Source organism: Cervus elaphus, chromosome 33 (genome assembly GCF_910594005.1).
Source record: "Cervus elaphus chromosome 33, mCerEla1.1, whole genome shotgun sequence".
Lineage (NCBI taxonomy): Eukaryota > Metazoa > Chordata > Mammalia > Artiodactyla > Cervidae > Cervus > Cervus elaphus.
The window spans coordinates 9333567-9347137 of NC_057847.1; positions in this window are offsets into that span (position 1 = coordinate 9333567).

Consider the following 13571-nt stretch of genomic DNA (forward strand, 5'->3'; position numbering starts at 1 on the left):
CAAGTCAGGTCCCCACTGTATCCAGTGTGGGCTGGCTGCCTTAGCCCCTGCCACATGGACAAGCCACACCATATGGCTTCCCTGAGTTCTAACAACAGGATCTGGGGGTTTTGTGTAGGTACACACTTCCTTGCTGTAGCTGTGTTACCCCCGTCTTTGAGCCCCAGTTTTCTCCTCTAGAAAAAGGACATCCATTGCTACCTTAGCAGGTTGCTACCTTAATCCTGTGAAGACTAATTAGGGTCATTCTACAATTAATAGCTGGCCTTAAGAGATATTGGGCTTCCCCGACAGCTCAGCTGGTAAAGAATCCTCCTGCCATGCAGGAGACCCCGGTTTGCTTCCTGGGTCAGGAATGCTGATCCGCTACACAGGGACAGGCTACCCACCCCAGTACTCTTGGACTTCTCTTGTAGCTCAGCTGGGAAAGAACCTGCCTGCAATGCGGGAGAATTGGGTTCAATCCCGAGACTGGGACGATCCCCTGGAGAAGGGAAAGGCTACCCACTCCAGTATTCTGGCCTGGAGAATTCCATGGACTGTATAGCCCATGGGGTCGCCAAGACTTGGACACGGCTGAGGGACTTCCACTTCACTTTCAAGGGATATGACCTGAATCCAGGTTAAACTGGAGCCTCCCAGTGTCATCCGGCATTTCTTCCCTGAGGCCGGCCAAAACCCACACAGGTGCATTTCCACAGGTCTCCGCTCAGCCAGCTGGACAGAAAACCCAGCGTGTTCAAACAAGCTGACAGACAAGCAGGAGAGGACTCACGGGCAGACGGCTTCCCTCCGGTCTCAGGTGGAGCTCCGGGACCACAGCAGGAACCAGGACTCTCAACCCCTGGGCTCAGCAGCGCCCTCCGTCTCAGGCCGGCGGCTCTGCCCCGACGGGCGCGGGAAGGCCACCAACCGCCCCAGGCTGACCTCACGCCCCTCCCACTGCTGTAGCCTGACCTCACGCGGCCCCACCCCTTCCGGCAGAACCAGCGCTGGTCCTCCCTTGAGGCCAGCGTGAGGCCCGGCCCTGGGCCCTGATTGGTCACCGCCCCAGTCCTGAGCCAATCACGGTGGCCACGGAGGATGGAACACACAGATTGGCCAGGTCCAGGTCATGTGACCATCCCCTCCAGGACATGCCTGAGCCGCTCACCCTGTGTCAGGGGTGGAGACAGTGCGATGCCCCCAGAGCAGGGCTAAGAGTCCCGTCACTGTGTGCGTGTGCTCAGTGTCCTGGGAGCCTGAGAGTCCTGGGAGTGCCTGCCAGTCCTCTCTACACACCGCAGACGGAATAGTCATGACGCACCTCTTCCCTTCCGAAGCGCTGTTTCAAGCACCCACTTTCAAGGGAGCAAGACCTCCTGTTCAAAGGTAGGTTTGGAGAGCTTCCCTCTCTTAACCTCTGGGCTTGTTTCTCGTACCATCGTAGAATAATGTAGTCAGTCTAAAACCCCCCACGTGCACCACCACATGCTGCTTTGCCTGTTCAGGATTCTTAGCTGTTCTGAGGAGAGGGCAAGGCCCCGGGGCCTCCCAAAGGGAATGAGTTTTGTCCAAGGGAGCACCTGAGAGGTGAATCACTGAATCGCTTTGCTCTACACGTGAAACAGGCAGTTTATTGTAAATCAACAACACCTCATTTTAAGAAAAGATATTCCCTCATGAAAAATGGTTCAGAATTTTGTGAAGTTTTTTCTTCAATTGTTGGTTGTTAGTAGGTGTCTAATTGGTTTGGTGGTGTTTTTCGAGGTACCTTCCCACATGGATACCAAGTTGTCCCAATGGGAGGATTCCTTTGTCCTTTCTCCTGGAAGTGTCCTTTCTGCGTTTACACATTAAGAAGCTGTTTTAAAAATGCCAAGTATCAAAAACGTCAGTTCTTTGGTAATTTGTACAGCACTCCAGAGGCACGTTTCCATGTCTGTGTCTTCGCTTCGCATTTCACCTTTGCCAGTTTCTAGTGTACACAAGTACCCTCAGAGGGTTCTCTGTAGTGAACCATGTATGTTTCTGTGAGGACAGAGGATGTGAGCATGGAGGACGGGCTGAGTCCATAGTGACCATGTGACCATGCTCAGCAACCCCACTATTAAGTCTGGCTGAGACTTCCTCAGGCAAGCTCTGTGTTTCTTCCTCTTCATCTCTGGATACACAAAGTGATGTTGGTGGATTGGGACGTGGGTCCCTGGGTCCAACAGTGTAGAGATATACCCATAGCCTGCTTTGCCATTATATTTTCCTCCTGTGGGCTCTGCTGAGCTGGTGTGCAGATATTTCTGCTAAAGACTTGAGAGGTAGTCAATCCTTCTCCTTCTCATCCCCTGCCTCGTCTGTGCTTCTGTCATTTTTTTTTTTTTAATGTAGCTAATTTCAATGTTGTTAGTCCTTGTGTCGTTCTGACTCTCAGGCACCTGTGGTTTAATATACCCCCAACCCCCAAGAGCTCCTCTTTGCCTGGTGGGGACATGGAGCACTCAGGGAGCAGCACCACATCGCAATGGAGCCTGGACCAGAGAGACGGTTCTTGCCAAGAAGGCTCCATGCCAGCTGTGGGGGGTTTGGAGTTCACATCTGATTGTGCATCCCCCGGGCCCTCGGTGCAGGCCCTGCTCTGAGATCTGGAAAGGAGATGGCGTCCCTCCCTGACACAGAACTAGTTTTTTTGTCCTTTTTTTGTCCTCATCCTTGTCCAGTCCCATTTGTCTCCCAGGCTCTACACTTGACCCTCACCCACAGGATCAGGAGAGCCCATTTCTAGACGAATTTCATACAAGGAGAGGCTCCCGGAGACACTCCAACCCCCGGGCCTAAGTATTTCCTTGGAGTTTCACGGCCCTGGGAAGAGATACTGGATTTGTGTCCATTTTTCAGTTGAATATGTTGAGCCTCAGTTCACTGTGTGATTTGCCCTGAGTCACTCTGCAGGTCAGTGAGTAAGGTAGGATGTGAACCCAGACTCTTTCTCTTGGAGCCCATGACTGTACAGGTGTTTCTGCTCCTCGATTCAATTTATTTCAGGTTTGGTTATTTTTTTTTTTTGATGCATTTGTATATGGGACTGTTCTGTTCTCTCTCTGATGTTTCATATCCTGCTCTATTGCTGAATTTATTAGTTTTAAAGCTTGTTACTTGGTGGAGTTTTTAGGGTGTCATATAAATCCTGTCATAATCAAATAGTGGCAGTGTAACTTCATCTGTTCCTATGGGGATGCTTTTTATTTCCCTTTCTTGCCTAGTTATGCTGGGTAGGACACTTCCCCCTCTGTGTTGAACAAGAGTGATGAGAGTGGGCATCCTTGTACTATTCCTGATCTTTTAGGAAAATCTTTCACCTCTTTACCACTGAGTTGGATGTTAGCTGTGGGCTTGTCTTATATACCCTTTAGGATGTTCCATGTATAGCCACTATATTGAGACATTGTAGCCAAATTGATGTTACACTTTTGTCGAAAGCTTTTTCTGCAATCGTTGAGAAGATCACATGATTTCATTCTTAGTTTTGCTCATATTGTGTATCACAGGGATTGATGTGCACACAATAAATCATGCTTGCAGGCACAGAATCAATTCCATTTGATCATCGTGTATGATTCTTTTAATGTATCTTCAATTTGGTTTGCTAATATTCTTTTGAGGATTTTTACATGCGTGTACACCAGGGTCAGGGTTCTCTGGTGGTTTGTTTGGTAACGAATCTGTCTGCAATGTGGGAGACCTGGGTTTGACCCCTGGGTCAGGAAGAGCCCCTCAAGAAAGGAATGGCTACCCACTCCAATATTCTTGCCTAGAAAATTCTGTGGACAGAGGATCTGGTGGGCTACAGTCCATGGGTCACAAATAACTGGACATGACTGAGTGACTCACACTTACAAGAGTGCTTCTTGACATTCTTAATATCTAAATTTAAGATCTTATCTCAGGCAAAAATTACAGTCTAAGGCAAAATGTCAAAAGTCCAAGAGTCCTTAGAAGTAAATGACAATAAGGCAGAACAGATGAAAGCAAGAAGGACTCCACATGATTTATTTTTCGTAAGAATTTTAGATCTTCAGAGGAATTCTCATGAAACCGAATGAAAATGCAAGCCTTAGTTTAAAATGGAACCCTTTTTGGTATTATGTTTCTATGTTGAGAGTGAAGTTTTATTATTTCTGTATGAGATATTAAGCAATACTGTGTAGCTAGTAAAATCATATTTTCAAAACCTGTAATGACATTTATAAGCAGTTGTAGTGGAAAAATAGCTAGGGATAGAAGATGATCCCATATAGCTTTAGATGACTGTACAGATGTATTGAATGATAGTTTTCAGGTTGTATTTATTTCTTTTTAGTTGATGGATAACTGCTTTACAATGTGTGGTTGGTTTTCCTCATGCACCAACACGAATAGGCCAGAAGTACATTGTCCACTCTTTGGTGAGCTTGCCTCCCACTTCCCGCCATCCCACCCTCTAGGTCATCACAGGCCACCATCCTGGGCTCCGTATGTTATATAGGAACTTCCCACTAGCTAGCTATTTTACATATGGTAGTGGTGATGTTTCAATGCTAGTCTCTCAATTTGTTCCACCTTCTCCTTCTCCAGCTGAGTTCACAAGTCCTTCCTCTACATCTGTGTATCTACTTCTGCCCTTAAAATATTCACCAGTACCCTTTTACAAGATTCTATGTGTATGCATTAATATAGTATGTTTGTTTTTCTCTTTCTGACTTACTTCCCTCTGTATCACATTTGCTAGGTTCATCCACCTCAGTTAAACTGACTCATAGCTGTTCCTTTTCCCGGCTGAGTAATATTCCATTGTGTATATGTTCCACAACGTCTTTATCCATTGTTCTCTTGATAGACATTAGGTTGCTTCCATGCCCTGGCTATTTTAAATAGTTCTGCAATGGACATTGGGGTACATATGTCTTTTTAGAGGTATGGTTTTCTGGGGTATATGGCCAGTAGAGGATTGTTGCATGCTATGGTAGTTTTCTTCCTACGTTTTTAAGAAACCTACACTCCTTCTCCATAGTGGCTGCATCCATTTCCATGTCTGCCAACAGTGCAAGAGGGTTCCCTTTCTTCCATGTCCTGTCCAGCATTTATTATTTGTAGAATTGTTGATGATGGCCATTCTGACTGGTGTGAGGTGATACCTCATGTCGTTTTGATTAGCATTTCCATAATAATGAGCGATGTGGAGCATCTTTTCATATGTTTGGTGGCCTTCTTCATGTCTTCTGCTCAACTTTTCAATTGGTTGCTTTTTTTCTGATATTAGGCTCGATGATCTACTTGTGTACTTTGTAGATAATCCTTTGCCAATTCTTTGTTTTACAATTATTTTCTCCTGCTCTGAGGGTTGTCTTTTCATCTTGTTTATAGTTTTCTTTGCTGCTTAAATAATTTGCAGTTTCTCTAGATGCCATTTTTAAAATTTTGGTTTTTTATCTCAGTCATTCTCAGAGGTGGATCAAAGAGGATCTTGCTGTGATAAATGTCAACGAGTGTTCTGCCTATTTTTTTCCTCTAACAATTTTATAGGTCCTGGCCGTACTGTTGGTCTTCAATCCATTGTGAATTCATTTTTGTGTATAGTGTGAAGCAGTGTACTAATTTCATTCTTTTCCATGTAGTTGTCCAGTTTCCCAGCACCACTTCGTGAGGAGGCGCTCTATTCTGTCCTTTCTCCACTGTGCATTCTTGCCTCCCTTGTCAAAGGTAAGCTGCCTGTAGGAGTGTGGGTTTACCCCTCCACTTTGCATCTTGGTCCATTGCTCTATGTTACTATTTTTGTGCCTGTACCATAGTGTCTTGATGACTCTAGCTTGGTCGTATAGTCTGAAGTCAGAAAGGTTGATTCCTCCAGTTCTACATTTCTTTCCAAGGTTGCTTTGGCCCTTCTGGGTCTTTTCTTCTGCCATATACATTGTAAAATTATTAGTCCTAGTTCTTTAAAAAATGTCTTTGGTTGTTTGATAGGGGTGAATTGAATCTACAGATTGCCTTGGGTAGTAGAGTGATTTTCACAACATTGATTTCGTTCAATTCAAGAACATGGCATATCTTTCTATCTGTTTGTTTCATCTTTGTATCTTTCATCATACAACCTGTCTTTCTGCATACACATGTTTCGTCTGTTTAGGTAGGTTTATTCCTAGCTATTGGAGAAGAAACTGGCAACCCACTCCAGTCGTCTTGCCTGGAAAATCCCAAGGATGGAGGAGCCTGGTAGGCTACAGACCATGGGGTCCCGAAGAGTCAGACATGACTGAGTGACTTCACTTTCACGTTTCACTTTCATGCCTTGGAGAAGGACATGGCAACCCACTCCAGTGTTCTTGCCTGGAGAATCCCAGGGACGGGGGATCCTGGTGGGCACCCGCCTATGGGGTCGCACAGAGTCGGACACAACTGATGCGACTTAGCAGCAGCAGCATTCCTAGCTACGCTATGTTTCTTGTTTCAGTGGGGAATGGCACTGTGTCCTTAATTTCTCTTGTTGATTTTTCTTGTTGTGTGATAAGTATGCAAAGGATTTCTGTGTATTACTTTTGTATCCTGTGCTTTACTAGATTCACTGATTAGCTCTAGTAATTTTCTGGTTCTATCTTTAGGGTCTTCTGTGAATAGAAACAGGTCCTCTGCAATCCATGACAGATGGACTTCTTCTTTTCCAGTATGCATTCTTTTTTGTTTTCTTCTCTGATTGCTGTGTCTATGACTTACAAAACTGTATTGAATAATAGGAATGAGAATGGGCACCATAGTCTTGATCCTGATCTCAGAGGAAAAGCTTGCATGTTGACACCACTGAAACTAATGTTTGCTGAGAGATTTTCCTATATGCCCTTTCTTATGTTGAAGTAGGTCTCTTCCATGCCCAGTTATGGGGCATTCTTTAAATCATAAACTGGTGTTTAATTTTGTCAAAACCTTTCTCTGCATCGATTGAGATTATCATATGGTTTTTATCTTTCAGTTTGTTTATATAGTGTATCACATTGACTGATTTGCACATAGTGAAGAATCTTTGCATCCTGGGGATAAACCCCCCTTGAACTTGATGTATGACCCTTTTACTGTGTTTTTGTTTAGTTTTGTTTTTGCTAGCATTTTCCTCGGGATTTTTGTGTTGATGTTCATCAGTGATGTTAGCCTGTAATTTTCTTTTCTGCGTGGCATTTCTGCTTCATTTTGGTTCATGGTGATGGTGGCCTCACAGAATGGGTTGGGAATGCTCCTCCCTCCACATTTTTCTGGAAGAGTTTGACCAGCATAGGTATTATCACATCTCTACCATTTGAGAGCATTCGCCTGTGAAGTCCTTGCCGTTTGTTTGTTGGAGACTTTTGATCACAGTTAGTAGTGCTTGTGATTGATGTGTTCACCAGCTCTAACAGCTTGTGATTGGTGTTAGTGCTTGATTGATTCATATTTTCTGTTTCTTCCTGCTTCAGTCTTAGAATATTGTACTTTTCTAAGAATTTGTCCATTTGTTCCAGGTTATCCATTTTATTGTCATGCAGTTGTTTCTGATTGTCTCTCATGATCCGTTCTCTTTCTGTGTTGTCTGTTGTAACGTCTCCTTTTTCATTTCGAGTTGATTTGAGTCTTTGCCCTATTTTTCTTGATGAGTCTGGCTCATGATTTGTCAATTTTGTTTATGTTCTCCAAGATGTATCTTATTGTTTTATTGATCTTTGCTAGTGTTTCCTTCATTTCCATTAATTTCTGCTCTGATCTTTATGATTTCTTTCCTTTGGCTAACTTTGGAGGTTTTGTGGCCCTTTTCCTTCTTTTTCTAGGTTCTTTAGGTGTTAGATTAGGTCATTTGATGTTCTTTTCATTTCTTGAGGTAGGCTTCTTGTCTTGCTATAAACTTCCCTCTTAGCATTGCTTTTATTGCATCACATCGGTTTTGGGTTGTCATTTATTCATTGCCATTTGTTTTTCAGGATTTTTTAAATTTCCTCTTTGATTTCTTCAGTGACCTGTTTGAGTTCTCCATGTGTTTGTGTTTTTTACAAATGTTTCTTATCAATGATCCCTAATCCTGTATCAGTGTGATCAGAAAAGATGCTTGCTATGATTTCAGTTTCTTAACTGTGCCAAGGCTTGATTTCTGACCCAAGGTGTGATCCGTTCCAGAGAGTGTTCATGTGCAATTAAGGGAACAAAAAATGCATTCTGCTGTTTGGTGATGGAATATGCTAAAGACATCAATAAGGTCCATCTGGTCTAATGTGTGGAGAAGGCAATGGCACCCCACTCCAGTACTCTTTCCTGGAGAATCCCAGGAACAGGGGTGCCTAGTGGGCTGCCGTCTATGGGGTCGCACAGAGTCGGACACGACTGAAGTGACTTAGCAGCAGCAGTCTGAAGTGTGATTTAAGGTGTATGTTTCTGTATTAATATTCTTTGTGGGTGATCTGTCCATTGGTCTAAGTGAGGTGTTAATATTCCCTAGTATTATTTTCTTACTGTCGATTCCCTCTTCCATGTTTGTTTCTGTATGTCTTATGTATTTAGGGGCTCCTGTGTTGGATGCGTGGCTATTATTATTGCAATATCGGCTTCCTGGATTGATCTATCGTTGTGTAGTGTCCTTCCTTGTCTCTTGTAATAGTCTTTCTTGAAATGTCTATTTTATCTGATATGAGAATTGCTACTCCAGCTTTCTTTTAATTGCCATTTGCATGGAAAACCATTTTCCAGGCCCTCAGTATTAGTCTGTGTGTGTCCCTAGGTCTGAGGTGGATGTATTATTGACAGCATTTTTATGTGGCCTGTTTTTGTTTCCATTGAGCCAGTCTGTGTTTCAGTTGGACCATTTAATCCTTATATATTTAAGGTAATTATTGATATGCATGATACTATTATTATTTACTTTATTATTCTGGGGTTTGTTTTTTTTTTTTTTTTCATGTCTATTCACTCCCTTCTATTTCCTGCCTGGAGAACGTCCTTTCATATTTGTTGTCAAGCTACTTTGGTGGTGCTGAATGTCTTCACCTTTGCTTATCTGTAAAGGTACTGAGTTCTCAGAGTAGGACAGGACTGAGCAACTAAGCATAGCACATGCCAAGCACAGCAACTCGGAGAATCTGCTCTTGCTGCAGGATCCACCTTCTGTCCACTTCCACTTTTCCCTGCAGGTCTCACTACCTGCTGATCGTGTTGCCAGAGTGTCCCTCCTAGGTGTCTTGTCACCAGTTTGAGGACATGACCTCCAAGATGTCAGGCCAGTGAGAAGTTGATGCCACACACCTTAGCAGGTGGCGGTCTGGCATCTCTGGTGATAATTTCATTAAGCTCAGCCCTCCCCCACCCTAGATCTTCTCGTTGGCATTGTTGGTGTGAATTTGAGGACTTCTATAGGACACATGTGACACGTGGCTCTTCAGTAAGAGGAGCTGCTAGCCTTGGCTGGCAGAGTGAGGCAGGGGGCTGTGTGCTAGGTTCCCTTGTCTGAGAAGGAGAACACCTCAATTTCATGAGGCCTTGAGCTCTCAGACCCAAAGGAGTGAAACCGGGGCTGTAGAAAGTTGACAGGCACTGACTGGAAATCTGTGTGAGGAGGTGCTGCTTCTGGCTGTGTCCGGTGTCTCATGCTGAGCACAGAAAACTGATGCTTTTGAACTGTGGTGTTGGAGAAGACTCTTGAGAGTCCCTTGGACTGCAAGGAGATCCAAGCAGTCCATCCTAAAGGAAATCAGTCCTGGGTGTTCATTGGAAGGACTGATGCTGAAGCTGAAACTCCAATACTTTGGCCACCTGATGCGAAGAGCTGACTCATTTGAAAAGACCCTGATGTTGAGAAAGATTGAAGGCTCGAGGAGAAGGGGACGACAGAGGATGAGATACTTAGATGGCATCACCGACTCAATGGACATGAGTTTGGGTAAACTCCAGGAGTTGTTGATGCACAGGTAGGCCTGGCGTGCTGCGATTCATGGGGTCGCAAAGAGTCGGACATGACTGAGCGACTGAACTGGCTGACTGACTGACCAACACCATCATCATACACAGTCACTGGCCCTTGTCCAAGTCCAACAGGTCCAACTCCCCTTATCCCCTGGCAGCCTTATTCTGCTTTGTGTTTGCAGTGGGCTTATCTGGGCATCTCACAGTGGAAGCATAGATTATTTGCCCATTTCTCTTTAGCTTGTTTCACTTGGCATATGACTTCAAACTTTACTCACTTTGTCACCCATATCAGAATTTCCTTAATTGTTAAAAATAAATAGCACATAGGCTCACCGTCATGTACAATCAGGGAAGTACACATTAAAATCGTGATATCTCACACCACACCTCTTAGGACTGCCAAACCCCAAAGATAAGATAATAGTCATTGCTGGAGGATGAGGAGCCACAGGAACCATTCCTGGTTGCTGGTGGGATGCCTGTGCAGCGCCCACGAGAGACAGTCTGGCAGTTTTCCCCAAAGCTCCATAGGTCTCACCTTGGGATCCAGCCACTGCGCTTTCAGTAATTAGGCAGTTGCTCTGAGATTCTAAGTCCAAATGCAAATGAGGATGCAACTTTGCGCAGCAGTTCTATTCACAGTGGCTACAAACGTGAAGACATCAGGATATCCTTCAGTAGATGAACGTGCAAGCAATTGGTGTATACAGATATCAAGGGGACCAGAACACACCACCCCAAATTAGGTCTGTCTGACTTATTTTAGTTTGATTAATTTGAAAAAAAAAAAAAACAACTGAGTAGAGGTTGCCCCCTATTTTTTTTAAGATTTGCTCATGTCTTTAGGCCACACTGTGTCTCCGTTGCTCTGGGCGGGCGTTCTCTAGTTGTGGACGTGGGTTCTCCTCTGGGTGCAGAGCACGGGCTCCAGGGGTGCAGGCTCAGGACTTGGGGTGCCCGCCTTTAGGAGCTGTGGCTCCCGGCTCTAGAGCACTGGCTCAGCAGGTGTGCATGAGCTCAGCTGCCCTGAGGCATGTGGGAGACTCCTGGATCAGGGACAGAACATGTGTCCACCGCTTTAGCAGGCAGATTCTTAGCAGTTGGCTCGCCAGGGAAGGCTGAGGTTGCCCTTCTGTGAGGTACATTTACATTTATTAGGGAAATCGCCATCTGTAAGGGTGTCCCTCTTTGAACCTAGGAGACGGATAATTACATCTCAAGGAAGGAACACTTATCAGTGAAGAAGTCAGGACTTCAATCTGCAAACAATCATCTATTTATTTACTGTGCTTTGCATGGTAACCTGCCATAAATGGCTTCCGCCTTCCCCTCAAGGTCTTTTTTCTGTTTGGGGCTGAAGAGCCATTTAGGGTGAAGTCTTAGGTCATTTCAGGGAGTGACTCAGTTTTCCTTGACATCTCCTCTCTATGCAAAAGGTATACATGTTAATTGAACTTCTGTTTTTCTCCTGGTAAAATGTGTTCAATCATGGAGAAGGAGGGCTCGACCAAGAACCTGGAAAGGGAGAAGGAAATTTATTTTCCTCCTGTATACATGCAAAGGAATAACACTCAACAGTGGAAAGGAATGAAACATCAACCCTTGGAAGACAGGCATAAATCTTCGATGCATATGGCTAAGTGAAAGAATCCAGTTGAATAGGCTGCACCCAGTATGACCCCATTGTGACATTCTCGGAAAGGTAAAGCTACATAGATGATTAGCAGATCATGGAGTGGGAATTGGAAGTGATCGTTTAGGATGAATCCCTGTCAATATGCGTTTGTCTAAGCGTATCATTTTATATAGTGCACAGGGTCAATCAGAATCTATTCAAGTGTTCTTCTGTATTGTATAAGTAAGTCACAGGATGGAATACCAAACACAGCAGAATCTCAACATCATTCACTATTCTATCACTATTCGAGAAATGCAAATCAAAACTGCAAATGAGATATTAGCTCACATCAGTCACAATACCTATGATCAAAAAGTCTAGAACCAATGCCGCAGAGAATGTAGAGAAGAGAGACCCCTGTTGCACTGTTGGTGGCAATGTAAATTGATAGAGCCACTGCGGAGGGCAGTATGCAGGTTCCTTAAAAAACTGAAAATAGAACGACCATACCACCCAGCAATCCCACTGGGTTTGGTGAGGCTACCATAGTTCAGAAAGACATATGCATGCTCATGTTCATTGCAGCCCTTTTTACAATAACTAGGACATGGAATCTGGAGAAGGAAATGGCAACCCACTCCAGTACTCTTGCCTGGAAAATCCCATGGACGGAGGACCCTGGTAGATTACAGTCCATGGGGTCAGGAAGAGTTGGACAGGACTGAGCGACTTCACTTTCACTTTTCACTTTCATGCATTGGAGAAGGAAATGGGAGCCCACTCCAGTTTTCTTGCCTGGAGAATCCCAGGGACAGAGGAGCCTGGTGGGCTGCCATCTTTGGGGTGCACAGAATCGGACACGACTGAAGCGACTTAGCAGCAGCAGCAGGACATGGAATTACCCTAAATGTCCGTCAACAGAAAACTGGGTAGGGAAAGGTGCTGCATTGCTGGGGTCCAGCCTCAGCAGGATCCAGGGGTACCCTCAGGATGAACGGCGTCGGCGAGAGAGAGAAGTGAGACCAGCCTTGATAGGGCCAAGTCCGCGAGGGGGAGAGAGAGAGAGAGAATGACCAGACGGGGGTGTTTGCAGGGTCTGGCAGAGTCTGGCAATGCTTTATTTTTTTACCATAGCTTTTATACCCTAAGTTAATACATTTTTAGGGGAAGAAAGTTTAACATTACATCATCTTGTCCCTCAGGAAACCAGGGTGTTTCCAATAAGTTCTTTGTGAGTATCTTTTATATTATCTTCTGGCCTTGGGTCCTATTGACATTTTATGACCTAGGTGAATGAAAAGCTGTTTTCCTGTAATCTATTCTTTAATGAACACAAAGGTTAGTCCTTTTGCAGAAGTTATTAGTTGAATTTATCTAAAAGGTTTACAAGACAAAGACTCTGCAGCTCCAGTGAGGCAGCCCCTGTTTAGCATTCCTGGTTAAAATGAACAATTCTAACCACTTTTAAAGTAATATTTTTGTGTTACATTAATACGCATTTGCCAAGCAGGCTAGAATGCCAGCAAAGGAGTCTGAATTGAAACACTCTTTTCATCCTGGATAATCTTATAGGATACCGGCGTCCGGGGGACATGTTGATTAAAGTTCTAAGTTGACTCTGTTTGGAGAGAAATCGGGGAAGGCCTTCTACCTGTGTCACAGAAATTAGGGAGTAGTCTAAGACAGCAAGCATCAGAAAGACAGAGATCATCTTTAATGTGAGCGCCGGGCAGCTTTTCGAAATCCCTGAAGTCCTGATCTGCCGTGCTTGGCAGGCCTTCTCCTCATGCCCTTGTCATGGGTGGGATCTCGTGTGCTGGCTCCCGGCACTGCATATGTACGGTGTAATGTTGTGTAGCCATTAAAGAAATGAAAGTGGGTTCTTTGAAGAGATGTGGATGGACAGTCAGTCATAAAGTGAAATGAGACAGAAAATCAAAAACAAATATTGTGTGTTCGTGTATATATATACACACACGTATATATGTTTGTATATACGAATCTATACATGTATAAATGTATACACACACCC